Source organism: Mixophyes fleayi, chromosome 2 (genome assembly GCF_038048845.1).
Source record: "Mixophyes fleayi isolate aMixFle1 chromosome 2, aMixFle1.hap1, whole genome shotgun sequence".
NCBI classification, from domain to species: Eukaryota; Metazoa; Chordata; class Amphibia; order Anura; family Limnodynastidae; genus Mixophyes; species Mixophyes fleayi.
The window spans coordinates 86,332,364-86,355,887 of record NC_134403.1 but is presented as its reverse complement, the minus strand read 5'-3'; the positions used below and the strand labels follow the sequence as shown (position 1 = coordinate 86,355,887).

The window sequence follows — 23,524 nt, the reverse complement described above, 5'->3', positions numbered from 1 at the left end:
CTAACTCGCAGCTTCATACATGGGAGACTTGTATAGCTGCAGTGGCAAACAGTGGTGAGTTTGATCTCTGGCGATTTTGCAAGTAGCGATTTTGACAGAAGCAGAACTCTGGCGATTTTGTATGAAAACTCAGCTTCATACATCGGCAAGTTTCAACTCTCCTGAGAAAATCGCTGGAGTTGCAAACTCGCACTTTGATACATTTACCCCTAGGTCATGTTATTAGGTTCTTTTCTTTACTTTTTTTTTTTTTAATCCTTGGATTATTAAAAGGATTGAAGAACACATGATCCCTACGGACTTAGATGTTAAATAAAGATGGGAACAAGGGAGTTAGTGTTTTTTTCTAATAAAGGATTTTTCGATGGTGTCTATGTTAATTTACTATCAGATCAGTGTGTGTGTGTGTGTGTGTGTGTGTGTGTACAGCCTACTCTGAATAGGCTGCATCTCCAGGGGGCATGCAAAACTTTATTATAAATAATTTACAATTGCACACCCTCACTACACCTCTCCAGGCCACAAGTCATGTGTTGGTGTTATAACTCTATATGAGGCCATGTGTGTGGCCAACATTACTTCTCCAAATCCCTTTGTCCCATTTGATAATGCAAACATAAGACTACTTCGTAAATTTAGCAAAATGCTTACAAAAGAGTAGTATATTATTAACTTTTATTTATATAACCCCAACATTTGGACTGTGGGAGGAAACCAGAGCACTCTGAAGAAAGCCATGTAAACATTGGGAAGGTATGATCCACAAACTCCACACCGAGGGTTGGAATCAAACCCAATCATGTGATGCAGAAATGCTAAGTAGACACATCCTTTAATTTTCTGTTAAATTTTCCAGCATACTCAATCATGTAATAGTTTCTGTACAGCTGCAACTCCGCATATGAACCTTGAGTCACAGACACATGTTTGTACTGGCCTCTAAAGATATATCATGCTTTGCAATTTGTCTACAAATGTTTGTGTATTTGTTTTTTCACACTGACTAGAAATATTAAATTGTCAAACTTAAAAAAAAATATATACTGTACAATGTTATTGTGACTCATGTTTAAAATAATCTATAGCTGCCTTCACACCTGCTTTTAATGCAGGTTTCACAGCCAGACCTATACCCATTCTTACAGCTCCCGAAGTTCCCCCAGTAGCCATAAGTAGAGCATCAGAGCTTAGATCAAGGGATGCTTCAACTGCCCGATTCTCTGCTTGTTCTGCACATCCCTGTGTGGCGTAGTAGATAGCACTACCAGCATTGTACCAGCCACTGACAACTGGAACCCACTGCATAACATTATGGATACGCAATTCTCTCTCACTATGGCACTCAGAATCAGAAGAACGCCTCGTTCGATGTGCATTAGTACAGTGGTGCAGCCACAACGTCGTTTCATTCTGAGGCGTAATATACCCACCATTTCTTTCCACACTGTGAAATCCCCCCAAACTATCTAAATAAACACCTGCACAAGAAGGGCCCAGCCTATGGCAGTGCTTTTTTGCCTCCTGTAAAGATGAATGTAGCCCAAGTTCTAAACCATTCAAGATGACATTTTTGTTCTCCTGCTGGAAACCAGAGCAATGCTGATGGTGTGTAGGCAGAGCAATAGGAAAGAGTTTGTCTAAGTTATACCTCAATAACTCAAGTTCCAGAACATGCTTTTGTTTATGGTGATGGTAGGCAGAAGTCCTTAACTGCTCAGTCAACAACTTAAATATACTTATTGTGTCTTCATCCCTGAGCAGATCCAAATATAAATGGTCAGTTTCAGCCAAACATCCAACCTGCATCAAACCTAGTGCCAATGCTGGTTTGGTGAACTGTGATGAGGTTGAAGGGAGAAGATCAAGATATTCTGTGCAATCTTTTAAGAGCTGGTAGCAGGACTGGTTTCCTTTTGCCCAAAATAATTCTTTTACAGGAAGTACATGGTCAGGTTTTTCCACAGAATCATTAACTACTGATATTTCCATTGCCGTGTTGTGATCCATATGAGGCTTGCTGTACAGAGATGGAAATAACAGCATAAGGAGTACAAAACTAAATAACTGATCCATAGTTGAAAAAAAATTATTTTATAGCAGATCTATAAGAAATAGAAAAAAAACATAAAACTGGAATCGCAAAAGTAAAATACATTAAAACACTGAAACAATATATATAATGAAGTCTGAAGTATTATAACATATAGGGCAAAAACAGGTGAAATATGTAGATAGTATAGCTTGATATCTTAAGCTATACTGTATACCATAGGTACAAAAATATATACAGGATTATAAAACTGAAATACACATATTACACAGTGCATATATAATTGTACATGAGAGTCAGACACATAGAACTGCAAGTAACAGTAACATTTAAGGAATATCAGATTACATATATATTGGGTTCAATTAAGTGGTACATAGGCATTGCCAGTGACATACTGTAATTATATTGGGAAAAAAAATATTGCTGTAGACCTGACATTTCTTTTGCCCCAAACTGTTTGTATTTTGTTGCATAACATTACAAATTCTTAAGCTGTAACAACTAAAACAATATCTTGGTAAAACTCACTTTAATACTAGGTGCTCTGCAGTCGTCCAGTGAGGCACAATCAGAAAACCTTGTTCTGCAATTTTAAGAATAATGGCACTCAGGGGTAAAGGTGACTAGTGAATCCATGACCATGATCTCCTCCCACTGTTTAAAGTTCTATCACTGTCGCTTTAGTAAATATGTAAAAAAAAAAAAAAAAGAAATTCAGGGTTAAAGTCACTTGAAGCCAGAAAAACGCACACCCAAGTGACATTACCCACACTGAAATCTCTATCACACAACTCATTTCTAGCAATTAGCACATAAACATAAACAAAACATTCATTGTAAGCGCACAGGCTTGCAATTATTAAGATACCACACTAAGGGGTATATTTAATCATACATGTCATCTTTCAAAACTTAGGGGAGTAGGAGAGGGCATGGTGACGTTGTCGCGTCACCATAGCACTGCCCCCAGTATAAAATGCTGATATTCACGGCATTGAATAGTGGGGGTGGGGCTTAATGACACAATTAAGCCCTGCCCCCCGCCATTCAGAGCCGTGAATTTCGTTGAATCTGGGAGGTTTGCTTACTTGCCCGGGAGGACTCCCCGAAATTCGGGAGCCTTCCGGGAGAGTAGGCAAGTATGTATTTAATATGCATCTGTTCTGTAGAACCGCTGATTCCTGGCGCTTTGAAGGCTACTGTAAAAGACACTTTTATTAAACACAAAGCCCACTGGGTTTTGTCTTTAATAAAATTGCTGTTTGAAAAAAATGCCTTCAAAGCGCTGGGAATCGGCGGTTCTATGAAACTGCCGGATAATAAATACACCCACAAGTATTCACTCCAGAGCTGGATTAAGGCTTCGGGGGGCCCGGGGCACTTAAGACAGGGGGGCCCCTAAGATCTAAAATTAAGGGCATAGTGACACATCCTGCATTACATCACCTACAGCCCACAGTATGACACTTACAGCTCTCCCAGAGGGTTCGCTTAGGTTGTCTGCATAAGAAAAGTCATTGCTTCCACAAACTACAATACTGTACATTAAAACAATTATCAAAACACCACAGAAAATGGGTATTGACACCACACATTAAAACTAGCAATTATATCATACATTAAAAATACCATTGATAACGTACACTAAAACTAGCAATGATACTGCACGCTAAAACTAGCAATGATACCGAACTTTAAAAATAAAATGTATAATGCACATTAAAACTAGCAATGATACCGCAAATTAAAATACCATTGATAATGCATCATTGGGCATGGCCAGGCCACCCTCCTACAGGCAAAAACCCTGCATTGTTGTGTACACCATTGAACAGTCACCAAAAATTGGGATTGTCCCACTAGAATCACAACATTTCACAGACTTTGCTGCTCTCTCCTACCTGTTCTTCTCACTTTCACCACCTGTGCTGCAGGTTTCTTTAGTTGCGGCTTGTCTGGATCTTGGAATGTTAGGGGCCCTATTTGGAAAAAAAAGGGTACATTTAGAAAATTACAGCCACCTCCGGCGTTAAATCAGTACCACCCATGATTAATAATTATGCCTTCCTCCAGCCCCAACATTAAAATAATAGTATTCACATTTAATAAATAAACCTATTTCCCTCCCTACAAACAGCCCCAGCAATAAATTAATAGTATTTACATTTCAGAAATATACCTATTTCCCGCAACCGTCATTGCCATTAAATAATTCATAGGCACATTTAATAAAGAGACCTCATTCTCCCCAAACTCACCCCCACATTCAGTCGCGCCCAAACCACCCCATCTTAAATTAATTAATTGTCCCCACTATTGTGCCTCTCTTCTCCCCCTCTTTCCTTACTGTGCCTCTCTTCTCCCCCTTTTTCCTCCATAGTGTGCCTCTCTTCTCCCCCTTTTTCCTCTATAGTCTGCCTTTCTTCTCCCCATTTTTCCTCCATAGTGTGCCTTTCTTTTCCCCTTTTTCCTTCATAGTGTGCCTCTCTTCTCCCCCTTTTTCCTCCATAGTGTGCCTCTCTTTTCCCCATTTTTCCTCCATACTGTGCCTTTCTTCTCCCCCTTTTTCCTCCATAGTGTGCATTCTCCCCCTTTTTCCTCCATAGTGTGCCTTTCTTCTCCCCCTTTTTCCTCCATACTGCGCCTCTCTTCTCCCCCTTTTTTCCTTACTGTGCTTCTCTTCTCCCCCTTTTTTCCTTACTGTGCCTCTCTTCTCCCCCTTTTTCTTACTGTGCCTCTCTTCTACCCCTTTTTTCCTTACTGTGCTTCTCTTCTGCCCCTTTTTTCCTTGCTGTGCTTCTCTTCTCCCCCTTTTTTCCTTACTGTGCCTCTCTTCTCCCCCTTTTTCCTTACTGTGCCTCTCTTCTCCCCCTTTTTCCTCCATAGTGTGCCTCCCTTCTCCCCCTTTTTCCTCCATAGTGTGCCTTTCTTCTCCCCCTTTTTCCTCCATAGTGTGCCTTTCTTCTCCCCCTTTTTCCTCCATAGTGTGCCTCTCTTCTCCCCCTTTTTCCTCCATAGAGTGCCTCTCTTCTCCCCCTTTTTCCTCTATAGCGTGCCTCTCTTCTCCCCCTTTTTCCTCCATAGTGTGCCTCTCTTCTCCCCCTTTTTCTTCCATACTGTGCCTTTCTTCTCCCCCTTTTTCCTCCATAGTGTGCCTCTCTTCTCCCCCTTTTTCCTCCATGCTGTGCCTTTCTTCTCCCCCTTTTTCCTCCATAGTGTGCCTCTTCTCCCCCTTTTTCCTCCATAGTGTGCCTTCCTTCTCCCCCTTTTTCCTCCATAGTGTGCCTCTCTTCTCCCCCTTTTTCCTCCATACTGTGCCTCTCTTCTCCCCCTTTTTCCTCCATAGTGTGCCTCTTCTCCCCCTTTTCCCTCCATAGTGTGCCTCTCTTCTCCCCCTTTTTCCTCCATAGCATGCCTCTCTTCTCCCCTTTTTCCTCCATAGTGTGCCTCTCTTCTCCCCCTTTTTCCTCCATACTGTGCCTCTCTTCTGCCCCTTTTTCCTCCATAGTGTGCCTCTTCTCCCCCTTTTTCCTCCATAGTGTGCCTTCTCCACCTTTTTCCTCCATAGTGTGCCTCTCTTCTCCCCATTTTTCCTCGATAGTGTGCCTCTCTTCTCCCCATTTTTCCTCCATACTGTGCCTCTCTTCTCCCCCTTTTTCCTCCATAGTGTGCCTTTCTTCTCCCCCTTTTTCCTCCGTAGTGTGCCTCTCTTCTCCCCATTTTTCCTCCATAGTGTGCCTCTCTTCTCCCCATTTTTCCGCCATACTGTGCCTCTCTTCTCCCCCTTTTTCCTCCATAGTGTGCCTCTCTTCTCCCCCTTTTTCCTCCATAGTGTGCCTCTCTTCTCCCCCTTTTTCCTCCATACTGTGCCTCTCTTCTCCCCCTTTTTCCTCCATACTGTGCCTTTCTTCTCCCCCTTTTTCCTCCATATTGTGCCTCTTCTCCCCCTTTTTGCTCCATAGTGTGCCTTTCTTCTCCACCTTTTTCCTCCATAGTGTGCCTCTCTTCTCCCCATTTTTCCTCCATAGTGTGCCTCTCTTCTCCCCCTTTTTCCTCCATAGTGTGCCTCTCGTCTCCCCCTTTTTCCTCCATACTGTGCCTCTCTTCTCCCCCTTTTTCCTCCGTAGCGTGCCTCTCTTCTCCCCCTTTTTCCTCCATAGAGTGCCTCTCTTCTCCCCCTTTTTCCTCCATAGCATGCCTCTTTTCTCCCCTTTTTCCTCCATAGCGTGCCTCTCTTCTCCCCCTTTTTCCTCCATACTGTGCCTCTCTTCTCCCCCTTTTTCCTCCATAGTGTGCCTCTTCTCCCCCTTTTTCCTCCATAGTGTGCCTTTCTTCTCCCCCTTTTTCCTCCATAGTGTGCCTCTCTTCTCCCCCTTTTTCCTCCATACTGTGCCTCTCTTCTCCCCCTTTTTCCTCCATAGTGTGCCTCTTCTCCCCCTTTTTCCTCCATAGTGTGCCTCTCTTCTCCCCCTTTTTCCTCCATAGCATGCCTCTCTTCTCCTCCTTTTTCCTCCATAGTGTGCCTCTCTTCTACCCCTTTTTCCTCCATACTGTGCCTCTCTTCTCCCCCTTTTTCCTCCATACTGTGCCTCTCTTCTCCCCCTTTTTCCTCCATACTGTTCCTTTCTTCTCCCCCTTTTTCCTCCATAGTGTGCCTCTTCTCCCCCTTTTTCCTCCATAGTGTGCCTTTCTTCTCCACCTTTTTCCTCCATAGTCTGCCTCTCTTCTCCCCATTTTTCCTCCATAGTGTGCCTCTCTTCTCCCCATTTTTCCTCCATACTGTGCCTCTCTTCTCCCCCTTTTTCCTTCATAGCGTGCCACTCTTCTCCCCCTTTTTCCTCCATAGTGTGCCTCTCTTCTCCCCCTTTTTCCTCCATACTGTGCCTCTCTTCTCCCCCTTTTTCCTCCATACTGTGCCTTTCTTCTCCCCCTTTTTCCTCCATAGTGTGCCTCTTCTCCCCCTTTTTCCTCCATAGTGTGCCTTTCTTCTCCCCCTTTTTCCTCCATAGTGTGCCTTTCTGCGTTATTCCCTTTTTTTTTTTTACTTACCTTTCTTTAAGCTTCTTTCTTCTCTTCTCTTCTCTTCTGTCTTCTTGTTTCTTTCTTGGTCCTCTCCGCGCTGCTCCTCACTGAATGACAGGCGTGACTTGATGACGTCACGCCCGTCATTCAGTGTTTACAGTGCAGAGAGGAGGGAGGAGGAGGGACACCGGCGCCGCGATGAGGTGACTAGTATCTCTAATTTTTTTTTCTCACTACCCTGTTTCCCCCACCAACGCAGGGAGCCCCGAACCCGCCCACAACCCCCCTCTCTCTGACGGCCCCCCGCCGCCATTAAAAAAAAAAAAAAGAGAAAGAAAATATCAGTAGAGATTATGCGCGCGACGGGGGGCCCTCGGAGAGAGGGGGGACCGGGGCACATGCCCCCCCTTAATCCAGCTATGATTCACTCCCTTATTTTATGCAATGTTTGTTTTAATATCTTACCAAAGCAGATACTGCTTTTTGAACTAGAAATTCCTATGAACAATCCAGGTAGCGAGAATGACAATGTGTGTTCAATAAGTGGGACCATTACCACATATGGTGAAATAATGTGTGGCACTTCATTGATAGTCCTGATGATTGCAAAACATGAAAATAAGAAAATATGGTATTTTTTTAGAATTCAGAATTTTGATGCATCTAAGTTAAAAGGAACAGACAACTTATTACACATTACACCCAAAGGGAGGCATGGGGGTGTCAGTAATGCACTGAGGAAGCCAAAGCAGGCCTAGTTTTGGCTTTAATTTTTTTTTTGTACTGTGAAAATTCTTGTTGTTCTACACAAACCTGTCACCTACAATAAACTATATGGAAAAGCTATTTAATGGTATATACAAAAAAAATAAATAAATCAGGATTTCTAATGTTTTACACATGAATAAGCCAAAAACAACAAGATAACCCACTAACACGTGCAGTATCTTGAGTGAAGAGTCACCTTCTGAGGATGGGAAAACAACACTCCAACTCAGGTATTAGGGAGGTATCATCTAAATGAAAGGGAAAAAAATCCAGACTAGAAACCCGCCATAGTTCTGCTTCATCATGTTGGTAAACAAGGAATGACACACTTTCTTTTCTACCAACTCTGAAATTTTTTTCACTCAAAGGATTTGCAAAAGGAAGGCAGTCAACATTCCATGATCCATCTCAGCTCCCCACCTGATGATTCACAGGGACCCTCCTACAAAGGTATACTAGTGAAAGTGCAAGGAAACACCACAGAAACAATGCCCACAGCCAGAAGATCCTGGTAGCAAGTTATGTTCAGTAGGACTTTGAAGTTGTGTTGAGAAGCTGGACATTAGCAAGCAATCACTAGGGTTTACCTGTTGATGACTTAAATCTGTAATCCAGTTCTCCACTCCTGGAATGTGGACGGATATGCACAGTGGGACATACTTCCATCTGGTGAGAAACTGACCGTACCACTTTGCAGATGTTTGTTCAGTGAAGGAGTTACCATCCAAGAGATCCTTCTTCAGCAGAGTGAGTCCATGAGATCATGACCTGACTAGAAAAGGCAACGGTGAAGGGCGTGGGGAAGACACAGTAATCTGATCTGATGATTAAGATATAATTACAGAGTGCTTCCATACAACACATCAGGAACCAGGATGGTGGTCTTTATAGAAAGCCTGAAAATGCAAGGGTCCCAAACCAAACACTTTGCTACAGAATCGTCTGAAAATAGAAAAAGTTGGGAGATGTCGTCCACTAGGCCATTATGGAATCATAATGCTCTTTATCAGTAAACACCATGCTGCTTCCAAACTATTCTCTCTAACATCCTCACTTGACCTCTCCCAGTAGATTGAATCCGCTACTCATCAGGATGGCCACTGTCTTGATCTTGTTTTCTCTTGACTATGCTCAGTTTCTCATTTCCTTAACACTCCTTTCCCCCTCTCGGATCATCACCTTATTAGCTACTCGCTCACCCCCAGTTCTTTACTCTCCCTAGTGTCAAACTCTTCCAAGTCTCCTCACAACCACAGGAATTTCAACTTTATTAATATTCAACAGTTTTCCACCTCTCTCCAACATCTTCTCTCCCCAATTTCTACATTCTCCTCCCCTAAACAGGCAGTACCCCATTTTCATCAAACCCTAGCAACTGCCCTGGATCAAGTGGCTCCAGCGACACTACATACTTCGCGTAGAATCCGTTGCCAACCGTGGCACACTACAGTAACACGAACTCTACAAAAACTTTCTCGTAAAGCAGAACGTCACTGGCGTAAAGCATGTACCTCTAATGATTTAATCACATATACTGATATCTACCACTCCTATAGAAATGCTCTGGACACTGCTAAACAAACCTACTTCCAATCTCTCATCTATGGCTTCTAACCCCAAAAGCCTCTTTAACACTTTTTAATCTCTTCTGAATCCTCCTGCCCCAAATCCTCCAACTACCATCAGTGCACAGGATCTTGCTTCCTATTTCAAGGACAAAATTGATAAGATGAGACTTGAAATTATATCATCTCCCTTGACAAGCAATCAGCTCAATTCCTTTGTAGCATCCTCTGACACTCTCTCTTCATTTGAGCCCACAAATGAAGAGGAAGTTTCTACTCTCTTCTCATCTTCCTACTCTACCTCCTGTCCTCTTGATCCCATTCCCTCACAAATTGGTATGTCCCTGTCTTCTGTGCTCATTCCCCCTCTAACTAAAATCTGTAATCTATCTCTTTCTACTGGTATTTTTCCATCACTATTCAAGCATGCAGTGATTACTCCCATTTTAAAGAAACAAAATTCTGACCCTAACTCTCTCGTAAATTACTGCACCATCTCCCAGCTCCCATGCCCCTCCAAGCTTCTCGAAAGAATTGCCTATACTCGCCTCACACACTTTCTTACAGCAAACAACCTATTAGATCCTCTTCAGTCAGGCTTTCGCTCTCAACACTCCACAGAGACTGCGCTGACCAAGGTTGTCAATGACTTGATCACAGCAAAAAATAATAATCATTACTCTCTTCTAATTCTCCTGGATCTCTCTGCTACATTTGACACTGTTGACCACTTTCTCCTCATACAAATGCTACAATCCCTAGGTCTTGAAGGCACTGTCCTATCCTGGTTCTCATCTTACCTATCTAATCGCTCTTTTAGTGTCAATTTCTCTGGATCCACCTCTGCTCCGCTTCCTTTATCAGTTGGAGTTACACAAGGCCCAGTGCTAGGTCCTCTGCTATTCTCTATCTACACCACTTCTCTTGGAAAACTAATAAGCTCCTTTGGATTTCAGTATCATCTCTATGTGGATGATACACAAACCTATCTATCCTCTCCTGATCTTTCACCATCTGTGTTGTCTCGCGTTACTGACTGTCTTTCTGCCATTTCATCTTGGATGTCGTCTCGCCAACTCAAACTCAATCTTTCAAAAAAAGAAATAATAATATTCCCACCCAAAAATAGAAGTTTCCTTCCTGACATTTCTATTTCTGTTGATAACATGACAATAAATCCCACCCTTCAAGCTCGTTGCCTAGGTGTATTCCTTGACTCACAACTGTTGTTTATTCCCCACATCAACTCTATATCTAAATCATGTTACATACACCTAAAGAACATTTCCAGAATACGCACATATCTGACACAAGACACTGCAAAAACATTAATTCATGCACTCATCATCTCCCGCATCGACTATTGCAATTACCTCCTTACTGGTCTTCCCAAAGTCAGACTTGAACCCCTACAATCTATTTTGCACGTAGCGGCTAGATTGATTTTCCTTGCAAACCGTTCTTCCTTTGCTGAGCCACTCTGTCAGTCTCTACATTGGCTGTAATATCCAATATAAAGTTCTTCTACTAACATATAAGGCCATCAACAAAATTGCACCGACATGCATTTCCTCACCTGTCTCAAAATATCTCCATACTCGACACCTCCGTTCTGCACAAGATCTACGTCTCTCTTCCACTCTCATCACATCCTCCAATTCTCGGTTACAGGATTTTTTCCGGGCTGCACCCACTTTGTGGAATTCCCTCCCTCGCGCAGTAAGACTTTCCTCTAGTCTTCAAACCTTCAAGCTTTCACTGAAAACCCACCTCTTCAGACAAGGTTATGATATAACTCAACCACCATCTTAATTCCCTAGATTACCCTATTACCATCCTCTACACAGCTAACGCAAGACAACAACCCTCTGACCAACACTGCAACACACACACCCTACTTAATACTTTTACCTTTGCATTCTAGCTGGTCCATTGTGCAATATGATGTAGCACATGCCCTTGTGTTTCAAACTCCCATTGTCCTATAGATTGTAAGCTTGCGAGCAGGGGTCTCTTACCTCTCTGTCTGTATGTATTACCCAGTATTGTCTTATTAATGTTTGTTCCCAATTGTAAAGCGCTACAAAATCTGCTGGCGCTATATAAATAAATGTTCATCATCATCATCATTTATTTACTGGTAGGTTAATTGGCTGCTATTAAAATTAATTGGCTGCTATTAAATTGACCCTAGTCTCTGTCTATCTGTCCCCCACTCTGTCTGTGTGTGTGTGTGAGTGTGTGTCTATATTAGGGAATTTAGACTGTAAGCTCCAACGGGGCAGGGACTGATGTGAATGAGTTCTCTGTACAGCGTTGCGGAATCCGTGGCGCTATATAAATAAATTGTGATGATGATGATGATGCACAGTTACCTCACTGTCATGGGTATTATGGGTCATGGGTTGCCCCCATTCTATTGAGCCCTGGGAACATTTCCCCTTCTAAAGCAGACTATTAGAGGACACATTTGGTCATTAGTTTACAGTTATACTTTGAACAAATTACAAATTCTGTCATCCTTATATTTGACATTGTATAACTTTATTTAAAAAAAGTGATAGTAAATGATAGTTTCACTACTGAAATATTGAATTGAATTACAATGCTCAGAATTTTCAGTATAGATTTCGTATTGTACTTTCATTTTCATCAGGACAACAGTTGTGTCTGTCGGTACAGCAGAGGGGCTTTCTTGGCCTTCTTCATTGCTGATGAACTGAATGGAGTTTAATGTTTTAAACTTTTTGAGTTGTCTAATGACAACCGAGTTTGATACTATTAACTAGAGATGGTCACTGACCCTCGTGTTTTGGTTTTGGATTCGGTTTTGGATCTGGATTACCGTTGTGTTTTGGTTTTTGTATTGGTTTTGCAAAACCGCCAATGCGTGTTTTGGTTTTGTTTGGTTTTGTTTTGTTATTTTGTTGTAAAAATCAATGTCTTTGGGCCTAAAATAACCCAATTTAGTGCTCCAACTGTTTCATAGTAATCTAATTGTAACAGTTCCTGGTAGGTAGGCCTTCATTTATTCTACACACAAAACAGATTTTCTTCCTCTCCATCTATGCATATTGGCAATGCAGCCATCGTCTTTGGATGTATATTACACCCTACACTTATAGTTAAATATGTAAAGAAATGGAAAAAGGCAGTTTGCTTACTGTCTCTATAGGTCCCCCTCCACTTGTTTGAAAAACCAAAAAATTCAGCCGTTATAGACTGTACAATATTAATTGAAATGGAGAAAGCCAGTTTGGTTTCTGGCTCTCTAGGCCCCCCTCCACTTGTCGAAAATACAAAAAAAATTCAGCCGTTATAGACTGTACAATATTAATTGAAATGGACAAAGCCAGTTTGGGGTCACTCTGTCTATGGCACCCTACCCTTAAGGATAAATTGCCCAAGCAGCAGCCTTTCAAGACGGTACGTGATATGGAAATGCCACAAGTCCCTTTCCTCTTTGGGGGTAGATTGCACCCTACACTTACATAGAAAGTTTTAAAAAGATGTTATCGTCATCATTTTCAGCTTCATCCTCACCCTCATCAGTGTGTACGTCATCATCACAGACCATCAATTCATCGTTGTTTGAATCCGCCATTAGAGAACAGTCAGTGCTTGGATGTCTTGGATGGTGAAGGCCTTCCTCGTGGAAGATGTAGTTCATTTTTATAAACATAATTTTCTCCACATTTTTGGGAAGTAACCTTCTACGGCGATCACTGACTAAGTTCCCTGCTGTGCTGAACACTCGTTCAGAGTACACACTGGAGGGTGGCAGCTTAAGTATTGCAAAGCAAGTTTGTACATGGGTTTCCAAATGGCCTGCTTTTTTTCCCAGTAAGGAAAGGGACTGTCTGACATTTCCATATCAACTACCTCTTGAAAGTAATCCTCCACCATCCTTTGCATGTTTATACTCGTATTGGATGGAGTTATGGGCAAAGTGACACATTTTTTTGAAAAATCCTTCAAACCAGCCCAGATGTTAAATTGTTCTGGTCTGCCCCCTGCGTCTTCCCTGCTTCTTTTTGGGAAATTACATTTTTTACGAGCAGCAGCAGCTTGAGAAAGTGAAAGAGGACACGTCGTCAAGCCGAGGCCCAGTTCAGCGGCCAACTTGCTGATTTACAAGTAAAAACTCAGTGTAGGTTTTAAACCTTGGATAAAGCACAGTGGCCAAAACGTACTGATCCGAGTTCAAGATCTTAATAACTCGAGGATCATTGTGAAGCGAATTAAGTACTTGATCGACAAGGCCAACATACTTTGCTGAATTGCTTGCTTTCAGCTCCTCCTTCATTTTCTCAAGCTGCTTTTCCAATAGTCTAATTAAAGGAATGACTTGGCTCAAACTAGCAGAGTCTGCACTCAACTCACACATCACAACTTCAAATGGTTTCAGCACCTTGCACAGCACTGAAAGGATTCCCCACTGTGCAAGAGTGAAATACATCCCCCCTCCTTTCCCAATGTCATGGCTTGTGCAATATGCTTGGATGGCTTTGCGCTGTTCCTCCATCCTCTGAAGTATGTACAGGGTGGAATTCCACCTAGTTACCACCTCTTGCTTAAGTTGGTGGCAGGGCAAGTTAAACTGCTCTTGGAGCTGCTGTAATCTCCTACATGCTGTGGCTGAATGCCTGAAATTTTACGGGCCACCGAAAGCATCTCCTGCACCTCACTGTTATTTCGTAGGAAGCTCTGCACCACCAAGTTGATGGTGTGAGCAAAACAGGGAATATGTTATAAATCACCTAGCTGTAATGCTCGCACTATATTGTTGGCGTTATCGGAAATGACATACCCTGGGGAGAGTCCGAGTGGTATAAGCCATGCATCAATCACATCTCTCAGTTTGCGTAACAAATTGTCAGCCGTATGCCTGTTAGTGAAGCCGGTGATACAAAGAGTGGCCTGCCTGTGACAAATGTTACGTAGTGGTGTACATGCTGCTGCTGTTCCTGCTGCTGAAGGTGAATGACCAACCCAGTGGGCTGTCACAGTCATAGTCTTTGGTTTGGCCACTTCCACTTGTCCACATATCTGTGGTTAAGTGGACAGTGGGCAGAATTGCATTTTTCAGCGCAATCTCTACATTTTTACACACTTTTTGGTATAGTTGTGGAATTGCTTTACGGTAGAAATGGTGTCGCGATGGAATTCTGTAACGCGGACACAAGACCTCAATTAACTGTGAAAAACCAGGTGCGTTTATTGTGGAGATTGGACGCAGATCTAACACTAACATTGCAGCCATGGCGTCTGTGATTCGCTTGGCGACTGGGTGACTGCTGTCATATTTGCTTCCTCTTGCAAATGATTGTTTCACAGTTAATTGCTGACATGTAGGACTGCTCATTTTCTTGACCTGCCTCTGGGATGACGATTCACCCCCAGCAGCAGCAACAGCAGCAGCAGTGGGACTAACGCTTTCTTCAGAGGAATCAATAATAGTGCAGGAGTCATCCAGCCTTAAGTGGGATGCCGGGCTAACTCCGAGCGCTACTGAGGATATTGATGAGGATGGTGTGGTGGGTGTATTTTGTAGCCGTCGGGATGTCGGTGAGTGGAGGGTCTTAGCTGATGATGGAGTGCTTGTAATTTTTTTGGGAAGAACTTTCAGCTTTTCCCAACACTTTGCCATGAACTCTCATTAAATGGCGTAACATAGACGAGGTTCCAAGATGGTTAAGTTCCCTCCCTCAACTGACTGTGGCTTGACATACACTACAAATGGCTATACAGTTGTTGTCTGGATTTGGGTAGAAATAATTCCACACATAAGAAGTGGATTTTTTTGTTTTATGCCCAGGCATGACAATGGCCTTTTTCTTGTCACGTGCCAGAACTGCTGCCACTGGTGCAGGACTTATACAAACAACCTCATCCTCATCAACATCCTCATTAGCGCCCTATCGCCTACACAAATCTCCCCCTCATCCTCTTCTAATTCCAAAGTGGCATCCTCAATTTGTGTATCACCGGCTACACTTGGGCTATTAAGGCACACATCAGCAGAATGCTCACGATTAGACATCCCACTGTTGGTTGGACTCTCCACAGGGATTGGTGTCATTTGTGAATCAGAGCAAACATTATCCTCTAATGCCTTACTGTTATCTTGCAGCTCGGCTTTGACGCGTAACAGTAGTTGTGCACCAATTGTAGGTTCGGTAACTTTTTGGGATCTGCCACTAATAGCGAAAGGTGAAGGCCTCATTCTCTCTTTGCCACTGCGTGTGTAGAATGGCATGTTGGCAATTTTTTTTTATCGGCACTTAACTTTTGCTCAGTAACACTTCTTTTTCGCTTCAACACAGTAAAAAAAAAAATTTATTTTGTTTTTTGGACTGATTTCGAAACACTCTGTAGTTTGACATCGCCTTGCCCAGATGACGTACTGGGAACACTAACATCAGGACTGGTGACAGAACCTGGTTGCTCATTCTGCTCATATGTGGACTGCTTTGAATCCATTCTCAGCCCAAAGCACTTGTAGTGCTAAAAATTATTTGGTAAGATACTGCTGACAGATAGTAATTTTGACAGCCAGAAATATTTATGCACAATTATGGGGGACACCCCAAAAGCACTGGGGAGTGCTAAAAATTAGTTGGTAGATACTGCCAACAGATTGTAATTTTGACAGCCAGAAATATTTATGCACAATTATGGGGGACACCCCAAAAGCACTGGGGAGTGCTAAAAATTAGTTGGTAGATACTGCCAACAGATTGTAATTTTGACAGCCAGAAATATTTATGCACAATTATGGGGGACACCCCAAAAGCACTGGGGAGTGCTAAAAATTAGTTGGTAGATACTGCCAACAGATTGTAATTTTGACAGCCAGAAATATTTATGCACAATTATGGGGGACACCCCAAAAGCACTGGGGAGTGCTAAAAATTAGTTGGTAGATACTGCCAACAGATTGTAATTTTGACAGCCAGAAATATTTATGCACAATTAGGGGGGCACCCCAAAATCACTGGGGAGTGCTAAAAATTAGTTGGTAGATACTGCTGACAGATAGTAATTTTGACAGCCAGAAATATTTATGCACAGTTAGGGGGGACACCCCAAAAGCACTGGGGAGTGCTAAAAATTAGTTGGTAGATACTGCTGACAGATAGTAATTTTGACAGCCAGAAATATTTATGCACAATTATGGGGGACACCCCAAAAGCACTGGGGAGTGCCAAATATTACAAAAATAAAATAAACCTCTATCCTCCTCTCTTCTCTAGCGATTTTTGTTACAGCAATTGGAATAAGAATATTGTATTCTCTGTCCCTGCTCTAATCAGCCTGTGACTACACCCTGCTCTCTCCCTCTGTCAAATGGCGATGGATTGCTGTGGAGGCAGGTATTTATAATCTTGAAGTATCGCGAGAACCGAGCCACGAAATCCGACGACGTCACAATGACGTTCGGCTTCGATTTGGATTCGGAGCGGGTGGGAGAGTACCGAGCTACTCAGCTCGGTACTCGGATACCCAAAGTTCGGGTGGGTTCGGTTCTCTGGGAACCGGACCCGCCCATCTCTACTATTAACATAGTCTAATCAAGGTATGAAACTACTGTTTCTACAACCAAATGTAATAAGGACCATAAAGCGCTGTAAGGGTCCATCAAAATGCAGATCTTGGCCAGAGGATTGATATTTGCCTATTACAGTAAAATCTACATTCTACCATGGCCACAGCAGTACCTTGATGTCTGTGATGGTGTTGATCGGGGCACACCATGCTGATTAGTCATTGTTATCTGTCAATAAGTGTAAAATGCATGTATGTATCTAGACCAGTGGTTCCCAAACTTTTGCAGTTCGCAACACCCTTAGAGTCTCTATAATTTTTTCAAGGAACCCCTCCAAAATAATTATCGAGCAGTTCCATTTTATAAGTAGTCAAATAAACGTAATAAGTATTTAGGTCAGGACAGAGATACTTATTTAGTTGTATGCAAAAATAATACACATAAATCTAAGGGAAAATAATATTTTTATATGGACAGGGCCCGGCTGCCCGAGGCTATTACAGCTGTATTACAGCTGTAGCGCCCCCCATAAGCGGTTAGGAATACTCCTGAATATGAATATTCAAGAGTATTCTCCAGCATTTAAATTTAGACAGATTGTGCAGTTCTCTCTTACCTGTTCTTGCTCTTATTGCTTGCTTGTTCTTGTAGCTTTGTTGTTTAGCTGGCTTCTGGAAATTCAAGGTTCTGTTTTGCAGCGGTGAAGTGTCTAAAATCCAGCAAAAGTGCCTGAAAAAGGCTTAGGACAATGAACTGAACCTAATTATCAAGCAGTGAAAAGCAAATATCAGGATGACGTTACTTACCTTTTCAATAGAGATTGGTGCTGCTGGAGTGGATCCTCTTAGCTAACTTCATATTCCATAGCCAGAGTACGATTTACAGCGCATGAGCGACAAAACATCGGCATGTGCAGGAAGTTAAATCTGTCTCTTCAATGGAGCCTGTCCCTTTCGTTGCAGAGAGGGATTTTCACTGAGGATCACACGACAGGTAAGTATTCTTCAATAGCAGCAATACAGATCCTTAAGTACTGCTGCCCACTGCCCAGCAATGATAAACAGACACCATTGTGTTGAAGGGAAGATAGGTAGGAGTTCTCTTTGATTTCCCCCCTGAAGGGTGAGCACACATTCAGCGTAAAATTAATCCAAGACAGAACTCGGTGACAGCAGGTGAATGCAGTTACCTCACTGTCATGGATATTATGGGTCATGGGTTGCCCCCATTCTATTTAGCCCTGGGAACATTTTCCCTTTCTAAAGCAGACTGTTAGAGGACACAGTTGGTCATTAGTTTACAGTTATACTTTGAACAAATTACAAATTCTGTCATCCTTATATTTGACATTGTATAACTTTATTTTAAAAAAAGTGATAGTAAATGATAGTTTCACTACTGAAATATTGAATTGAATTACAATGCTCAGAATTTTCAGTATAGATTTCGTATTGTACTTTCATTTTCATCAGGACAACAGTTGTGTCTGTCGGTACAGCAGAGGGGATTTCTTGGCCTTTTTCATTGCTGTTTTATACCTCTTCAGCAGATGCAGATTCAAATTCTAGGGTGACACCAATTCCATGTTTGGGCATAGCAGTAAGGAATGACTATTCTCTTGGGATTTTGATTCTCTTTTCTATCATATATGTCTTCCCTTACTTATTTAAGGTTAAGTTCTAGTAATCTGATTCTTTATGCTGATTTACTGCTATTCATACACTTCGCTCTGGATACATTTCAGGTTATTTTGTTAAAATGTTTCTCTTCGGAAAATCGAAGGGAAAAGATACACTAGCTGGTATTGCCAGGGAGCCATCATAGCCTCCACTAGGGATGCCTGCTTCTGGCACAATATCAATTCACTTTTAGGTTCAGACGAGAAGCCATCATGTCGCCCTTTGACTGTCCCCACCTTTCCACAATATAGTCGAACACCTCTAGATGGAGAGACCACTCCCCCAGGATGAATGGAAGTCAGCTTCCCAATTGTCCACCCCCTAGTATAAACAGTGTTGAGAATGTCGGGGCATAATATTCCACCTAGAGTATGATCTTGGCTGCCCCCTTCATCACTAGGGGATTTCTGGTCCCCCTTGGAGATTTATAAATGACACAGCCGTGGCATTTTCGGACTGGATTCAAATGGGCCTGCTCCTCACAAGGAATTGAGCATTAAAAACTACGAGTAGCTTGAGAATGTTCATGGGTAACCTCGCCTCTTCCCGGAACAAAAGCCCCTGAAGACTGAGGTTCAGCACCCCATCCCTGCAAGCTGACATCTGTGGCCACGATAGTCCAGACCCACAGCGAGAAGGGACACCCCCAATTTAGATTCCTCACCTTCGGCCACCACAGGAGAGACTGACTGGTGTATGGCGACAGCTGGAAAAACTGTGCCATCAATTGAGGATTGGATAAGACACCATCCTCCCCATTAGTTTCATGCATTGGAGGATTGAAACACATCTGAGAGACAACAAGGTTGTCATTTGTTTTAGAACGGCCAGAATCTTGTCCTGGGGTAAAAATACCCTCTGACATCTGGTGTTAAATAGCAGACCCAGAAAAATTATGCACTGTGAAGGGAAAAAGGTTGGACTTTTTCCAATGTTTGACCCACCCATGCGATTCTAGCATTTCCCGTCAAGCGCAAGAGGGGCAGAAGCAGAGATTTTATCAAAAGGTAGTCCAAGTATGATATTAGTTACCCATTTTGTCTGTAAAAGCACTGCTATTACTTTGCAAAAACCCTTGGTGCTGTTGTCAGACCAAAGGTGAGGGCCCTGAATTGACAATGGGACGCATCCACCACAAACCTGAGGAGGCTGTGGTGGCCTTCCCATATCAGAATGTGAAGGTATGCCTCTGTGGTATGCAAGGCAGCAAGAAATTTTTTCCTTTTCATGGCATTGCTCAAGAGCGAACGGATTCCGACCTGAATTTAACCACCCTCAAGTGTAAATTGAGGAACTTCAGGTTCGGTCTCTGCACAAGAAAAAGGTGTGAGTAATAACCCAAACCTCTTTGATCCCTTGGGACCAGAACAACCGCTTCTGAGAAGGACTGAATAACCCCTCGAAGGGCCAATCTCCTGGCCCAGTCTCTTGAATGGGAAGTTGAAAGAAAAAGCTGTGAAGGTGTTCCTAAGAGTTCCAGAATGTAACCTCTTAGCCAGGAGTCCTGATTCACTGGTCCCAAAAGAGCAGGAGACTGGTCTCCATCGCAGAGCTTCTGGGTATGGGGAGAGGGAAGTCATGAAGACAGCTTTTCAGCCAGGTTGGGACTAGGAAGTCTGCCTGTCCAAGCCTGCCTACTCCTTTGATAAGCTCTTGGCGGTGCAAAGGACTGACCTCTCATGGAAGCACCGAACCCTTGTCTTATGGGCATTGAAAGAAAGGAGCTCTTCCATCCTTTGACCCAAGAAATGATCTTGTACCATTCTGGACCAATCCCACAAAAGGTACTGCCTCCAAATTTTCTTGGACTCCAATGATCTGATTCAAAGAGTACACCTGGCCATTAGAGCCAAGGCAGAGGTCCTGGACATATCTTGACTTGCATCAAGGCTTCTCTGACGCTTCCTTTATATGTTCCACTAAAGACGTTAATTCAGATCTAGGCATCCCCAAATGTTTGTCTTCACTGACTGTGCCAGCCCATTTTTCTACTGCTTTGATCACCCAGGCAGCTGCCACAATGGGTTGAATCAAAGAACTGGAGGCGACATAAATGGATTTTAAAATCCACTCCCATTTCCTGTCCATGTTGTCTTAAGGAAGCAGCACTCTGAATAGGAATGGTAGTGGATTTAGCCAGATGTGCTATGGGGGCATCCACACAAGGCGTAATCTGCCATTTTGTAATGTCTGCTTCCAAAACAAAAGTAGGTGAACCAGAACAGTCCCGGACCCGGAAACCTGCTCTCTGGTTTCTGCCGGCCTAACCCAAGATTTCAGATAATTGTTGGGATGGAAGGAAATGAAAGATTATTTATTTTTCCTTTTGAACAGGAAAACTTCCGGAACTACTGGTTCTGCCTCCTGAATGTTCAGGGTCTGTTGGACAGCTAAAATGAAATCCTCAACCCCCTGCCTATTGGAGGGATGCTCCTCCCAGGAAGTTAGGTCCTCATAATCAAACTCCCCTTTTATCCCACCTTGTTCCTGAGAGGAGTGTTCTGATTTGTAATCACTAAACTCCTGGAACAGGGGAGCCTGGTATTTGCACGACCTGTAAGATGACAAAGTCTCCAACAGCTTCTTTATGGAAGAAGACACCCTGACCAGCCCTTTAACCGACCTACCTATCTAGGTTTCAAATCCAGGGAAGTTTCTCCACTTCCGCCATAGGGTCTGGGAATCGCCGAGACACCTGTCTCTGAGGACGGGTATTGACAGACGAAGCTCCTAGGGAAAAACATTTTTACCTACTGCTCCAGGACGCGCTGCATCCCTTTAAGTTCCGCAATAGACCTGGCCAGTTCCTTGGCTCAGGTTGGCTCTACCATGTCAGTTACGCCCTTCCCAAATGCAGACCTTGATCCTTAGACAAGTCACGCATCCAGGTCTGATCGTCTACTGCGTAACTACGCCTCACACTTTGAACAAAAGTACACTACTGAGCTTGGAACTGGAACTAGTCCTTTTTTCTGACATAATGTTCAAGAAGAGAGACAGGAACAAAATCATAAATCTATAACAAAGAGATTGATCTAACAGTTTACCTCACAGAATAATCCTGGAAAAATTCTTTGTGTCTCTCACATGGCTAAGGGACTCTTGGTGCCATCCTTGTGACTGAGGTATTTCATCAACTTGACAATGTCCAACTAAATCTTCTCTGCCCCTCCCAGCAGCAAATGTTGCACACTGAACACATTGATCCGAAGTTTGGATTCCTTCAGAGTCTAAATACCATTCAACTTAGCGTAAAGACAGATGGCCCTACAACCCAAAACGCTGGCATCTGTTGTGATCAAGGTCCAATCACAGATGCAGAATGGACAACCCCTGGAAAGATTTTGCTTCTGCAGCCACCAAAGGAGTAACCGACGCACATGGGGAAACAAACGGAATATCTGTCCGCACAGATTTAGATGGGATTTGTTCCATTTTGACAGAAGTTCCAACTGGAACTCCCGTGTATGAAAATGAGCAAATGGGACAGCCTCGAAAGTCAAAATCATCTTACCCAGAACGCTTATGCCAAAATGCAGAGGTCTGCTTGGCATCTCACAAGGCCAGAATCTTGTCTGGAGGTAAGAACACCACACTGTTGTTGGGTGTTGAATAAAAGCGCAAAAAAGATCATCCGTTTTTGGGACCAACTTGGACCTTTTGAAGTTCAGAATAAAACCGTGGGATTCCCGAGTCTGGATCACTACCTGGATATGAGACAGAAGTACCTCTGGAAACTCTGCCTTCAAAAGAAGATAAATCGTCCAGGTAAGCGATGATCGTAATCCCCTTGGACCTCAACAGAGTAGCTATGACCACCATGATCTTGGTGAAGACCCGAGTGGCCGTGGCCAGAGCAAAGGGAAGAGCCTGAAATTGGTTGAGAGAAATGTGATTTTGTTAAGCTGACACCATCTTGCTGCCTTACAGCCATTTTGTACTTGTACAGCTTAAATATAGCGTTTGTAGAAGTTATTCATTATTATATTGTTGTTTGCAAGAAGCTGTGCCCACGACCTTGGATATGGCAGACAGGAGATAAACCACCAGCCACCTTGGGAGAATTCCTTTGAGAATGTAGCAAGGTCTGTGTAACGAAACATGAACAATGAGTGGTTAAGACAAAGATAAGACAGTTAGGGGCATAGTTTTGCTGAAGTACGTGATTTTGTGTAACCAGAGTGCTATAAATATGTGAATTTGTAAACAATAAAGTAGAGCTAATTGCACACACAGAACTTGCAGTGTCTTTTATTCTCTCTGACCGATGAGCTCATAAACTGGTAAACTGACGCTTACAGGTGAAAAGACTATTTAGATCAGCACAGTGGCCTAGTGGTTAGCACTTCTGCTTCATCCCGACCATGCCCTTATCTGTGTGGAGTTTGTATGTTCTCCCTGTGTTTGCGTGGGTTTCCTCCCACACTCCAAAAACACACTAGTAGGTTAATTAGCTGGTATCAAAATTGACCCTAGTCTGTGTGTGTGTCTGTCTGTATGTTAGGGAATTTAGACTGTAAGCTCCAATGGGGCAGGGACTGATGTGAATGAGTTCTCTGTACAGTGCTGCATAATTAGTGGCACTATATAAATAACTGATGATGATTATAGATCCAACAGTAGTGCTCCAACCGAACTGCAGACTTGAGGAGGGAGTGATGAACCTCCCAGATAGGAGCATGCAGATAGGCATCCTTGATGTCCAGAGCCACCATAAACTCCCCCTGATCCATGTCACCACCAACCGCAGAGACTTCATCTTGAAACTAAGCACCCTGACGTGGGTGTTCAAAGATTTCAAATTCAAAATGGGTCTGAATGAGCAATCTGGTTTTTAGCACCAGAAAAAGGTTGGAACAAAATCCCAAAACTGTTTGTGAATCCTGAA

The 23,524-nt window shown here is 42.9% G+C and overlaps 1 long non-coding RNA gene across 1 annotated transcript; it reads right to left on the bottom strand.

Annotated features, from left to right (window-relative positions):
• Positions 1-787: 787 nt before the first annotated feature.
• Positions 788-9,015, bottom strand: LOC142140173 (uncharacterized). Its single transcript, XR_012688317.1, has 3 exons — positions 8,431-9,015; positions 2,582-2,731; positions 788-2,102 (listed from the first exon to the last, which is right to left on the bottom strand). It is a non-coding gene; the product is annotated as an uncharacterized LOC142140173 (long non-coding RNA).
• Positions 9,016-23,524: the final 14,509 nt, after the last annotated feature.